The sequence below is a fragment of the Hibiscus syriacus genome, unplaced genomic scaffold (assembly GCF_006381635.1).
Source record: "Hibiscus syriacus cultivar Baekdansim isolate YM2019G1 unplaced genomic scaffold, ASM638163v2 tig00111843_pilon, whole genome shotgun sequence".
NCBI classification, from domain to species: domain Eukaryota; kingdom Viridiplantae; phylum Streptophyta; class Magnoliopsida; order Malvales; family Malvaceae; genus Hibiscus; species Hibiscus syriacus.
The window spans coordinates 335,990-351,296 of NW_024063198.1; the positions used below are offsets into that span (position 1 = coordinate 335,990).

General features: G+C 36.0%; 1 pseudogene; it reads right to left on the bottom strand.

Annotated features, from left to right (window-relative positions):
- Nucleotides 1-11,628, bottom strand: part of LOC120172150 — a 37,902-nt pseudogene extending 26,274 nt beyond the window's left edge.
- Between the last annotated feature and the right edge of the window lie 3,679 nt (nucleotides 11,629-15,307).

The window sequence follows — 15,307 nt, forward strand, 5'->3', positions numbered from 1 at the left end:
GCAACCTCAGACTTCAGCTTTGCCTCAAATTTCTCGGATCATCAAAATAAATTTTTACTTCAAGATTCACGTCAGCTTACAAGAACAATTCTTCGCTACTAAGTGTGTTCTCGAGAAGTTGAATATGCTTCAATAAGCAAATCCTTCTTCAAACGTTAACCATAATAATATCCGGACCAATGTCGAAATCTTTTTGATTTGAAAAGTAAGCTCAAAAAACAGAGAGAAAATCTGAAGCGATTTAAGTACCTTACAATTCTCACGTTTAGAATTGAGTCTTCGCTTAGCCTTCGTGTAACCCCTCAAACCCGGTCTGTAAGTTAGACCCAACCTAAGTGGTCACATATCTCATTCAGAGATTTTTTTTATATTTAAAACAACTTATAATACATTAGATGTAATATAGAACAAAATATTAATAATACAGATATATCCAAAACGATAGCAAATACATGTCACCAAACACAACTGAAAAACATATAGAGATATACGTTCATACAAATAAGTAGTTGGTCTTCCCTGATGCCAAATCTGCTAGCTTACAGTCTGCTGTTATATGAAAAAGGGTAAAACTACAGAATGAGCTAAAAAGTCCAGTGTGCTCCTTACAGTGTATATAAAAACATACTGATAAAAATATTTTAGTAAAATCGATTTATACAAGCATATCGTTAAAGAAATATGAACACTACCCCATTCGATCACAACAAATGTGTAGGTTTCCCATAACCATACAACCCCGGTACAACAGTAAGGCCCTAAGCACATAGCTGAGGAGCCTGCATATATTCTTCCTCCAACATATACCCCCCAATGATATTACTAAACATGAATGCAATGAGTGAAAACAATGATTAATACTTTAAAACATGAAATGTTTCATGCTTAGAAATCATATTCAGAATTCCAAAAAACAAATAAAATCGAATCATTAACATGCAGTAAATTATATATCAGATAAGCCATATTCAGAAATCAGGTATAAAAATATACCGTAACCAGAGATCATATCATAAGTGTGCTATAAATCATATATCAAACAAACAATATTCAGACCGATATTTTAACACATTAAAATAACACCTTCAGGAAACACACCTGTAACAGTCTGAGAAATAAGATAGGGAAGCCTATTACTGGGTCTGTCAATCACACTCTGCTGCATCGCTAGATTCTACGAATCGAAAAAAAATCCATATTGGAATCCTAATATAAATAATCTTAATTTTTATTTAAATAATATACGGAAACCTACGGGTAATTCTTGTATTACGCGGTTCGGCCTGATCTGACGAACGGACAACACCGGACCTGATTGGTCCTTGCTCAGGTGAAACACGAGTACCTTCATAAAATATCTTACTTAATCAATTCCTTAACCATATCTCAAATAAATAATCAAAATACTAAAATACTAAGACTTTTTGGTTTCACATGCTCGATTCGGGGTTTCGGGTCAGAATTTGGTAAAACGGACTTCGAAATCAGATTCAGGACGTCGAAATACATAAAATATGACCTTCCAAAAATTTGAATTCTTGGTCAAAATCAAAGTCAACGGGTTTGATTGACGATTTGGAGACTTTCGTATTTGAATTTGGTGAAACGATCCTCAAAAATAGATTCGAGACGTCGAAAACTGTCAGAATAGGTATATTCCGAAAAGATTAACGGCCGTTTAATAGCCAGTCAAAGTCGGTCAAAATTCTGGTCAAAGGAGGTCAACAAATTGTCGACCATTTTATAGATATAGCACCCTTTTTAAAATAATTACAAAAATAGCACCTTTTCGAATTAATTACTAAAAATAGCACCAATTTCAAATTAATTACTGAAATAGCACCCATTTTGAATTAATTACTAAAATAGTACCCCAGTCAACGGTCAACGATCGGGTCGGGTCAACGGGTCGGGTCAAAACCGATCAAACCCTTTGAAAAACATGTCAAACCAGTCATTTTAATCTTCACCACGCGTAGTGGCGGCGCGTGGGGACGCGTGAGGGCTCTTCCAGCAGCGTAAAATTCACGGAAAAATTCCTAAAAATTATTTTGAGCGATTTCGAGATACTTACAAAGCTCGGTTCAAATTTTTGAACGGCGGAGAGCTCGATTTCAATAAATCGGAAACTTTGACAGCTTCACCTCCACACGCACCGCCGCCGCCGAAGACAAGGAGGATACCGGTGGACTCGGAACGACAGAAGGAACACGATGGTGCGGGAGATGTAAAAAACAGAGCAACGATCGGTAATGGATTTAGGATTTTCTAGGCTGTTATGCTAAAAATAACGTCGAGGCTTTGACTTGACATTCACGGTGTTTGGCAGCGTTTCACTTCAATTAACTTAAAGGATTTGTTCCTTGCTCGATGATGAACACGATGGTGTTTTCAAAACAACGATCGGAGGTCGGACGGCGTCGAAATTGAGGTTGGAAGTTGAGGTTAGGGGAGGGAACTTTGGGAGCAATTGGTTTCTGATTTTCATAAACCAATTGCACGTATATATCAACCAAACTTACCAACTTTTCTTGGATAAAATCAGGGTTTAGTCCCTGAATTTTCTTTAACTCTAAAACAAGCTACAAGTTTTAAAAACTTCTAATTTAGTCCCCAAAATTTACAAATTTTCATAATTAAAACCTCAAATTTCAATTAAATATTATTTTAAAATTTTCGGGTTATTACAATTCTCCCCCTCTACAAGAAATTTCGTCCTCGAAATTTACCTTATGAAAATAGATGAGGAAAATGTACCTCCATTGACTCCAATGTCTCCCAAGTAGCTTCTGAGGGGCTACGATTACTCCACTGAACTTTGACCATTGGAATACGCCTATTCCGAAGAACTCGCCCATCTCTCTCTAAAACCTGAACAGGCTCTTCCTCATATGACAAATCAGGTCTCAACTTTACCTCATCAACTTGAATTATGTGATCTGGATCTGGACGGTATCGCCTCAACATAGACACATGAAAAACATCATGAATACGACTGAGCTGAGGAGGCAACTCAAGCTGATAAGCAACAGGTCCGACTTTCTTCAGAATACGATACGGCCGAATAAATCGCGGACTCGGTTTCCTTTACGTCCAAATCTCAATACCTTCTTCCATGGAGATACCTTGAAAAAAAACTTGATCTCCAATCTCAAACTCGATATCCTTGCGTCGCTTATCTGCGTATGATTTCTGCCTATCAAATGCCTCTCCTAAGCGATCACGGATCAGTCTGACAGTATCTTCAGTCTCTCGAACCAAGTCTGGACCCAAAGTTTTTCTATCATGCAACTCTGTCCAACAAATAGGAGTACGACATCTACGTCTATACAGAGCCTCGTACGGTGTCATATGAATACTTGCCTGGTAACTATTATTGTAAGCAAACACAACTAACGACAAGAAATCTTCCCAACTACCATGAAAATTAATCACACAACTCCGCAACATATCCTCCAACATTTGAATAACTCGTTCAGACTGTCCATCAGTCTGAGGATGAAAAGTTGTATTGAAATTCAAACGAGTACCAAGAGCCTCGTGCAAAGCCTTCCAGAACCTGGAAGTGAACCTCGGATCTCTATCAGATATGATAGACAACAGAACACCATGAAGTCTAACGATCCCAGAAATATACAATCTAGCCAGTTTGTCCAGAGAATAATTAACCCGAATAGGGATAAAGTGCGCTGACTTGGTCAGTCGATCAACAATCACCCAAATAGAATCCTTTTTGGAAGGAGTCAGAGGAAGACCAGTAATGAAGTCCATCGTAATGTGCTCCCATTTCCACTCAGGAATCTTAATTAACTGTAACAATCCAGATGGATACTGGTGTTCTGCCTTAACCTGCTGACAAGTCAAACACCTTGCCACAAAATCTGAAATATTCTTTTTCATACCAGTCCAAAAGTAGCGCTCCTTGAGATTATTGTACATTTTGTCCCCGCCAGGGTGCATAGCATAAGGACTACTATGAGCCTCCTGAAGAATAACTCGTCTCAACTCATCATCTTTAGGGACGCAGTAACGACCATGAAAACACAAAATATCATCCTTATCCACAGTATACTCCAAACTCGATCCCTGCTTAACTTGATCAATAATGGGAAACAATGAGCTATCAAGGAGCTGTTTGGCCTTAATCTCCTCGGCCAAAGTAAGTTTAATATGCAACTCTGCTAACAGACTATTGTCATCAAATAAACTCAAGTTGACGAATAAGGCTCTTAAATCTGAAATCACCTTACGGCTCAAGCATCGGCCACTACATTAGCCTTTCATGGATTATATTCTATCTCAAAATCATAGTCCTTTAAAAGCTCCAACTAGCGACGCTGTCTCAAATTCAATTCTTTCTGAGTAAGCAGATACTTCAAACTCTTATGATCAATATAGACATAACACTTTTCTCCATAGAGGTAGTGCCTCTAGATCTTTAAAGCAAAAACCACAGCATCTAACTCCAGATCGTGAGTAGGATAGTTACGCTCATGCGGCTTTAACTGACGTGACGCATAAGCGACAACCTTCCCATCTTGCATCAAAACACATCCTAATCCAGAATGAGACATCACTGTAGACAGAAAAATCTTTCCCAGATTCAGGCTGAATCAACACTGGGGCTTGAGTTAGAACAGTCTTCAATTTCTCAAAGCTAGCTTGTTTGTCCTCAGACCAGACAAATGGAACATCTTTCCTCAATAGTTTCGTCAGAGGAGCTGCAATAAGGGAGAACCCCTCAACGAAATGACGGTAGTAACCAACTAAGCCCAAGAAACTACGGATCTCAGATACGTTCCTGGGTTGCTTCCAGTTCAGAATAGCCTCCACTTTGCTCGGATCCACCTAAATGCCATCAGCAGAGATGATATGTCTAAGAAAAGTCACTTTGCTGAGCCATAACTCACACTTGCTTAACTTAGCGTATAGCTTATTCTCCCTTAGAGTCTGTAGAACAATTCTTAAATGCTTCTCATATTCTGCTTCACTTCTAGAATACACCAGTATGTCATCAATGAACACAACTACAAACTGGTCCAAATAAGGTCGAAACACCCAATGCATCAAATCCATAAAAGCAGTAGGAGCATTTGTTAACCCAAATGACATCACTAAAAACTCATAGTTCCCATACCGAGTACGGAAAGTTGTCTTCGGGATATTAGAATCTTTCACTTTAAGTTGGTAATAACCAGATCTCAAGTCTATCTTTGAAAAGATAGAAGCCCCTCGAAATTGGTTAAATAAATCATCGATCCTGGGCGGAGGATATTTGTTTCTAACCGTGAGCTTGTTCAGTTTCCTATAATCAATACAGAGTCTCAATGTCCCGTCTTTTTTCTTGACAAAGAGAACTGGGGATCCCCACGGTGATACACTGGGTCGGATAAATCCCCTGTCCAACAACTCCTGGAGTTGGACTTTCAGTTCCTTAAGCTCCTTTGGGGCCATACAATAAGGAGCCATTGAAACCGGAGTGGAACCAGAATAGACTTCAATCTCAAACTCGACTTCTCTATCTGGAGGTAATCCAGGTAACTCATGGGGAAAAATATCAGGAAATTCCTTGACAATCCGGATACCTTCAATATCAGATTGAGAACTCCTAGTATCCAAAATATAAGCAAGAAACTCCTCAGAACCCTTCCTGATCATCTTCTGAGCTACCAAAGCAGACACAACATTCGTCAGAAATCCACGGCGTTCTCCGATCATTACAATCTTTCGATTATCTGGGGTTTTCAGAACAACTCTCTTGGTCTCAAAATCAATATTTACTCGATGTTTGTCCAACCAATCTACGCCAAGAATCAAATCAAACTCTTCAAAGGGTAACTCCATCAGGTCGGCCAGAAAAATCTCCCCATTGATCTTTGTAGGACATTCTCTAAAAATACGATCCAACACTATAGACTTGCCTAATGGACTTTGAACTATCACCGAATGCTCAGTATTCTCAACAGGAATATTTAAACCCTCAGAAATAGAATGCGATACATAGGAATTGGTGGAACCACTATCAAACAATGCAAAGTAGGGAACTGAATGAATAGTAACAGTACCTGCAGTCACATTAGGCCCATCGTGATCCTGTCGAAGTTTGGCAGTGTAAACCAATGCAGGTTGTCTGGCCTCAGATCTGACTGGACCCCTACTCTGAGATGCTCGGCCTCTACTAGTGGATCCATGTGCTCTCTCTTGAGTACGACCCCTTGCTGGGGTCTGAACTGTACTATGAGAACTAGCAGGAGTACGAGTTGGTGTCTGAACTATAGGACCTGACCATGTACAATCCTTTATAAAATGGTCACCAGAACCACATTTAAAACATGTACCTAATTTTCTCTTGCATTTTCCAGGATGAGGTTTTCCACAATAATTACATGGTTGCGACCCAAAATCAACAGGTCTAGAAGACTGAACAGCTGAAGAACCAGATGCCACAGTCCTGGCACTTGCACCACCTCTCTGGAAAAATTCACCCCTTCCTCTCTTGCTGGGGTGTACAGATGAATAATTAGAACCAGAAGGTCTCCTGAATTGGGTTTGAGCTCGATCACTATCTCTCTTGTGCTCCATACCCAGTCGATCTATTTCCTCAGCAGTCTTGGCTATCTCAACCAAGGCATCAAAATTCCTCTCCCGGTCTCGGCTCCTGATTTCATATCGAAGTCCATTCTCGAACCTCAAGCATTTATCTATCTCTGTCTCAACAAATCCAGGAGCATAACAGCTCAATCGGATAAACTCAACCTCGTAATCCATAACAGACATGTTACCCTGCTCTAGATTCTGAAACTCCTGACGTCGCTCCTGCAGGTATATCTCTCCGATGTAGCGACTCTAAAAACGCGCCTTAAAACGATCCCATGTTAACTGGTTTCTCGGAATACTACCAGAAATTGATTGCCACCATCTGAAGCTCTCTTTCTTCAACATAGTTAGGGCCCCCTTCAACTGCTGCTCAGGTCTGAGGTTCATCTCATCCATAATCCTCTCTGTGTCCTCCAGCCAATACTTAGCGTCTGTCGGAGGTCCACCAGTAATACCCTCGAATGGAATTACACCAGCAGCGACCAAAGAATTTGAAATCTCCACTACAGTCATGTTACTAGGGGCTCTAGCAGCTCTCTGAAACATGCGAACGATAGCTCTATTAATGGTGTCTTCATTCATATCAGTATCCTCATCTTCAGTAACAGGAGGGTCTCTCATAGGAGTAAACTGATCATCATGAGAAAGGGTCGGATCTACTTGTGGAACAGGAGGATCACGTGGAGACATCGGGTCGTCAATCGTAATAGAAAGGTCGAGCAACTTGCCCTCGACCACGTCCACGTACTGTTGTACGACCTCTAGCAGCACTCATCTTTGGATCTATAAGTCTCTACAGAAAGAATTTGAAACATATGTCAGATTAGCATCAGGGATCTCAAAAAAAACTTTAAATCATAACATAAGGTGACACATTTTTTTTAAATCCAAAGTTTAGGACCCATATACAGTCCGATTGTTTAAAACCAAAAGCTCTGATACCACCAAATGTAACCCCCCAAATCCGGTCTGTAAGTTAAACCCAAACCTAAGTGGTCACATATCCCATTCAGAGATTTTTTTTATATTTAAAATAACATATAATACATTAGATGTAATATAGAACAAAATATTAATAATACAGATATATCCAAAACGATAGCAAATACATGTCACTAAACACAACTGAAAAACATATAGAGATATACGTTCGTACAAAATAAGTAGTTGATCTTCCCTAATGCCAAATCTGCTAGCTTACAGTCTGCTGTTATATGAAAAAGGGTAAAACTACAGAATGAGCTAAAAAGCCCAGTGTGCTCCTTACAGTGTATATAAAAACATACTGATAAAAATATTTCAGTAAAATCGATTTATGCAAGCATGTCGTTAAAGAAATATGAACACTACCACCATCCGATCACAACAAATGTGTAGTTTCCCATAACCATACAACCCCGGCACAACAGTAAGGCCCTGAGCACACAGCTGAGGAACCTGCATATATTTTTCCTCCAACATACACCCCCAATGATATTACTAAACATGAATGCATCGAGTGAAAACAATGATTAATACTTTAACACATGAAATGTTTCATGCTTAGAAATCATATTTAGAATTACAGAAAACAAATAAAATCGAATCATTAACGTACATTAAATTATATATCAGATAAGCCATATTCAGAAATCAGGTATAAAAATATACCGTAACCAGAGATCATATCATAAGTGTGCCATAAATCATATATCAAACAAACGGTATTCAGACCGATATTTTAACACATTAAAATAACACCTTCAGGAAACACACCTGTAATAGTCTGAGAAATCAGATAGGGAATCCTATTACTGGGTCTGTCGATCACGCTCTGCTGCAGCGCTAGATCCTACGAATCGGAAAAAAAATCCATATTAGAATCCTAATATAAATAATCTTAATTTTTATTTAAATAATATACGGAAACCTACGGGTAATTCTTGTAATACGCGGTTTGGACTGATATGACAAACAGACAATACCGGACCTGACTAGTCCTCGCTCAGGTGAAACACGAGTACCTTCATAAAATATCTTACTTAATCAATTCCTTAACCATATCTCAAATAAATAATCAAAATACTAAACCTTTTTGGTTTCACATGCTCGATTCAGGGTTTCGGGTCAGAATTTGATAAAACGGACTTCAGAATCAGATTCAAGACGTCAAAATACATAAAATATGACCTTCCAAAAATTTGAATTTTTGGTCAAAATCAAATATAACGAGTTTCACTGACGATTTGGAGACTTTCGGATTTGAATTTGGTGAAACAGACCCCAAAAACAGATTCGGGACGTCGAAATCTGTTAGGATAGGTATACTCAGAAAAGATTAACGGTCATTTAATAGCCGGTCAACAAATTGTCGACCATTTTACAGAAATAACACCCTTTTTAAAATAATTACAAAATAGTACCTTTTCGAATTAATTACTAAAAATAGCACCCATTTCAAATTAATTACTGAAATAGCACCTATTTCGAATTAATTACTAAAATAACACCCGGTCAACGGTCAACGATCAGGTCGGGTCGGGTTAACGGGTCGGGTCAAAATCGGCCAAACTCTTTGAAAAACCGGTCAAACTGGTCATTTTAATCTTTCCCACGCGTAGTGGCGGCGCGTGGGGACGCGTGAGTGCTCTTCCAGCAGCGTAAAATTCACGGAAAAATTTCTAAAAAATATTTTGAGCGATTTCGAGATACTTACAAATCTCGGTTCAAATTTTTGAACGGCGGAGAGATCGATTTTAACAAATCGAAAACTTTGACCGCTTCACCTCCACACGAGCCGCCGCCGCCGAAGACAAGGAGGATACCGGTGGATTCGGAACGACACAATGAACACGATGGTGCAGGAGGTGTCAAAAACGGAGCAACGATCGACAATGAATTTAGGATTTTCTAGGCGGTTATGCTAAAAAAAACATTGAGGCTTTGACTTTAAATTCACGGTGTTTGGCAGCGTTTCACTTCAATTAACTTAAGGGATTTGTTCCTCGCTCGATGATGAACACTACGGTGTTTTCAAAACAACGATCGGAGGTCGGACGGCATCGAAATCGAGGTTGGAAGTTGAGGTTGGGGGAGGGAACTTTGGGAGCAATTGGTTTCTGATTTTCAGAAACCAATTGCACGTATATATCAACCAAACTTAACAATTTTTCTTAGGTAAATTCAGAGTTTAGTCCCTAAATTTTCTTTAACTCTAAAACAAGCTACAAGTTTTAAAAACTTCTAATTTAGTCTCCAAAATTTATAAATTTTCACAATTAAAACCTCAAATTTTAATTAAAAATTATTTTGAAATTTCCGGGTTGTTACACTTCGGCTTGAAAGAAAATTAGCTAAACATGACCAAATTCATACTTAGCATAATAGAAAAGTATGCGAAAAATAGAGAGAGAAAGCTAGAGAGAAAAATAAGATTTTATTCTCAGATGAAAGAGACGTGTTTCTAGGCACACCCTTAGAGGGTATTTATAGCCTTTAAATTCCTAAAAACAAGTTAAAACATCTTAAATCCTAATTAAAACACTTGAAACTATTTAAACTGAAATACCTAAAAAAATAATATAATATTCTAAATCCTAATTAAAATACTAAAACCTATTTAAACTAAAATACATAAAACAACGATAAAATATAAAAATAATATCCTAAAACTTAATTAAAATACTAAAACCTATTTAAACTAAAATACAACGATAAAATATAATGTTTAAATCTTATCCTAAACTTGAGTTTAATTCAAATCCGAATTCCAGCCAGCTTTGATTCTGAAAATGAAAAAAACTGCAGAATTGTGTCTTTTTCGTATAATTTCCAGAATCTTACGTCCTGTACAGAAAATGAATTAAAATACACAAATAAGCCACAAAAATCAATAATTAAGGAATAATTTAAAAATAAAATATTAACTAAATTAAGTACTTATCAGCGTTCGATGCATGACGTAGTTTCCAGTATATTTTGATGACCTTGAGGGATATATGACATCAATCACCAAAGGTAAGAGAATACAAACGCCGACAATCCACAGTAAAAGTATGCCACCAGATGCCCCATCTATGTCTAGCAAGAACTGAGGAAGAGCAATGCCCATTTGAAATCCCTGCATCAAAAAGATAACAGTCTTAACTCTTGAAGAGGGCTAATTATAATAGTGACTAGTATTAAAATGAACTGCTGGTCATTCTATCAGATAAGAGATCAATTACTTGTCTTCCATCCGGATGACCATATTTCTCAATATTTTCACGGGATATTGGGTCTGTGAGAGCCTGATAAGCCTTGGCTATGTACTCCACAAAATACTTGTGAGCCTCTAGAAGATAATATAAATGCAACTATAAGTAAATAAAAATTGTCATTCAAATGCCTAATTTTTCTTGCTAACCTACAGGTCATATATGGGAAATCATACAACTGAATAACTAAAACACCTTCAACCTGGATCTGAATTTTTATCTGGATGATACTGAACAGAAAGCCTCCAATATGGCTTCTTTATTTCAGAATCTGAAGCTCCAGGCTCCAATCCTAGTATACTGAAAGGTTCAAACACTTGAATCAGGAAAAAAAAACAAAACAGTTAATTTAGCACAACTATAACAGAGCATCTAGAATATATGAATAACAAGATCTAAAATTAATATAGAATCATAATCTAACTAAATGTCTTTACCTCTTGGCTAACGTTTTTAATGTAATAAACAAGGAATATCATGACCACCCACAGCAGCACCAGAGTAAGGTTACTACACGTTGAGAAGTTTGAGATCTGCAAGAAAAATTCCAAAGCCGAACAGTCTCAATGCAGATGAAATGTTAAAAACTCCTAATAAACTGAAAATTCAAGAACAAATTAAAGGGACCAGAAAAGGACTGACGGTTTAAATATGGATTTGCGGTACTTCCCCGAGCGAGAGCATTGTGCACACTGACAATGAATGACCTTAGTTTTCTTAGATGCAGGTCGGCACAACTTCATTATTATGTAAGGCACTAAAGGCAGCGCAATTATTGTTAAAATGAAAATTGGAAACAATGCATCATTCTCTTCTGAAGCAGCCATGGGGATCGTCTACCTGAAACAAATCTTATTCAGCTATTGCAGAAATTAAGTTAAATTACACACATGTTCGGAAAGATCACTATTTTTCTAATTCAATAAAGTGAGGATAGTTTCTGCACACCCCGTTCTATTATTGGCGGAAAACTGAAAAACCCTAAGGGTGTGTTTGGTTCACGGAAAGTAAGATTATCAGGGAATAAGATTACTGGGAATGTCGTATTTTGTGTTTGGTTGGTTTAGCAGGAATGTAAGATTACCGTATTTGGTTAAAGGAATAAAAGATTATTGGAATGCATATTTGATCAAATTGTCTTTATTATATATTTATTTTTTTAACAAGTTGAAAAATATTTATATATTTTCTTTAAAAAAATTTTAAAAAATTAAATTCATAAAATTTATATTTTTTTACAAAATTGAAAATATAAAAATGTTTAATAAAATGGTAAAATTTTATTTTAACCCCTGAACTTCATATAAAATTTTAATTATATTTTTTTGTAAATCTAAAATAGTTTAAGGATAAATTTGTAATTTAACCTTCGTATAATTTTTATTATTCAATGACATAAGAATGATATTTTTAAAAAAAAATGTAAGGACATTTTAGTACAAAACGCCGGTAATCTAACACTACTTAAGGAAAGGGAAGTAATGACATTTCCGGTAATATATGCCAAAAAAATCTACTATAGGTAATAAAACATTACTGTGAATGAGATTTCCGGCCAGTCAAACATAAGAATGTGAATTTCATTCTCATGAGAATCTCACATTGCTTGAACCAAACGGCCCTAATTATCAAATGATAAAACTGGTAGGTAAGAAAGTAACCCAAGGAGTAAAGCTGTTAGTGCCGCCAAAGTCAAACAGAAGCAATGAACTCAAATCAATTGCCACAAAAAACATATAAATGGGAAGAAGAAAAAAGATCAGAAATTGGGACGAAAATTTAAGAAAGTCTCGACCATTAAAAGCAAAAAATAGAACATATAAAGTTTACAAATTCAGCATAAATTCAAAGGAATATGAAATGAAATTACTTCACCTAGGAAAAATAAATTTCAGATGGTGGCCTGCGTCATAAACGATTTTGTGATTGATGGAGCCAATCTGAGAAACAAAACCCCCCAAAAAAAAAAAAGAGCTGTGTTTCTGTGTCGAGGAATGCCTTGGGTTTTTTAATCTGGTTTTCAGATCGGAAAACGTAACACCACTACAGCAGGGTTTTGCTGTTGTTTTCCCATTTAAGCCTTTTTAACGTGTATTTGTCCGTTAATTTTTTTTTTTTGTGAGCTTAAATATATTTAAATAGAATATTTCAAATATATATTTTTAGTTTAAAATAATTAAGAAATAACATATTTTTATCAATTATCCATCTGCTGAAGTTTTATTTGTGGTCATCTCATATAAAACTTTTATATAATGTCTGTCTAAAAAAATATTTTTCAGATCCATCGACAAGTTAAAATTTTACCACCTTTAACTTCGTTCTTTCTTGAACGACGTAGACATATAACTCATGATTAGAGTTAGACTCATGCAAAGATAGGTCCAAGTCACTGAAAGAGTCACATCTTTTCTCTGAATCATGATCGGAAATCATCAAGGACTCTTGAATCCGAATATTCCCATAACACTAAGTTTGATTCTATTTCTAAGCCACACACCTAGGTTTCCAAAAGCCCCAAAAATTGAATGCTTTCATATAGATGTAGCGACTCTACTTAAAAATGATATTTCAGGAGGATTGTCGAAGACCAGAGAATAATATGGGAGGATATAAAATTTTATAGATTTATATAAAATATTTTAATATTTGATAAACGAAAAATGTGAATGGAGATATTATCTATGAAAGAGGTTCAATACGACTGTAAGATTACACATTATTTTCAAAGATAGTACAATTTTTTTTGTTACAAAATTTAGTTCCTAAGACTAAGATAGTACAATTTCTTTTGTTACAAAAATAATCAGATACAATCAGTGGTTTAAATCATTGTCAATACTAGCTTTATCCTTGTCAAAAGTGTTAAGGACTTCGCTTGGTATTTGGTGTAGAAGCACTATGCCTGAAGAACATTCCTTCTCAGGTGGGCAAGTCGATTAGTAAGATCATTGGCTTCCTAGTTAATATGGTTGATCCTAACGCTCCAGTTTAACTCCAGAAGTATGCGGATGCAACGGGTAAGGGCAGTTTCAAACAATTGAACTTGAGAGTTATGGCTATGAACTGCTGTGCTATTAACTGTCTCAATGATAAAGTTCCTCCATCTTTGGTTCCAAGCTATAGAAATCAAAGATCACCCACAATTCTGCTTGATAAGTCGAGCATCGCCCGATGTTGTGTGATGGAACCCTACAAGCCAATTACCACTGCTACCTCGGATCAAGGATTCAAAAAACAGCCGTGTAACGGTATAACGGCCGTTATATTACGGTATTGGCGGCTCCCGTTATCGATATCAGCCGAAATTACGGTGCGAAATGGAATCACACCGATAACAGCCGCAATTTAACAGGTAACGGTCGATCTCTTCTATAACGGACCGTTTTTCCCATTAATCCCCGTACAACACCAAACATCAAGTTTGATTATGTAATTCCTCTAATTGTTGCTTCAAATCTCTGTTTCTTTCCAAGCTGTTCTATAATTCCTCTAATTGTTGTTTCAAGCTTTCATCTGAAGAAGAATAAGGCCACGAGATGGGTGTGTTGAGATCCGAAGTCTAGGATAATGATTAAGTCTGATTTCACCGCTTTCGGATCTATTTTAGATTTAGGGTTTAGGCTGGAAATAGGGGTAAAATTGCCCAAATGGGCACTCAACTTTTAAGGCACTAACATTTCAATAAAACATCATTTTAATTTAGTAATCTAACTTAAGAATGTTTAGATAATTAAAATATTTTTTTATAATTTAATTATTAAACCAATATATTTCTTAGTAAACATATAATATATTAATAACAGATTCCAAAAACTTAAATATAAATCAAATCTAAATATTAATTGAGATTTATAACTTGAATTAATAATTTAAATGTTTTAGATCATTTTTTTGGATTTATAAAATAACTCCAAAAAGTAAATTTTAAAGGTAAAAGGAATTTGATTTTTATAGAGTTTTTGAATTTGAGTAATATATATATATATATAGACTGTATATATTATGAATAATTAAAAAATTATTAAGTAAAGATTTTTTTTCATCCTAATCTTCCATTTTGTTTTTTGAAACATTTGGGAAATCCCTTGGGCTTAGAAAGAAAAATCAGGTCTCCATGTTTGGGCTAATGGGCTACGTTTGGAGGAATTTTAGGGTACGTAACCTAATATAAGATTAAAAAATGTATGACTTAAAATATTATAAAGTGTGACCTAAAATGTTATAAACAACATAACATTTTAGGTTACGCACAACCTAAAAGCTCATATATTTTTAATATTTTCGGTTTAACCTGAAATATTATGAAAAATGTAATATTTTTTGTTGCAACCTAAAATATTACGAAGAATATTTGCACTCGAAAAAAAGTAAGAAAAGTTAACATTTTAAGAAAAAGTAAGAAAACATTTTAAGTTGTGCGTAACCTAAAATATTATGTTGTTTTTAATATTTTAGGTCACGTCTTTCCAAAG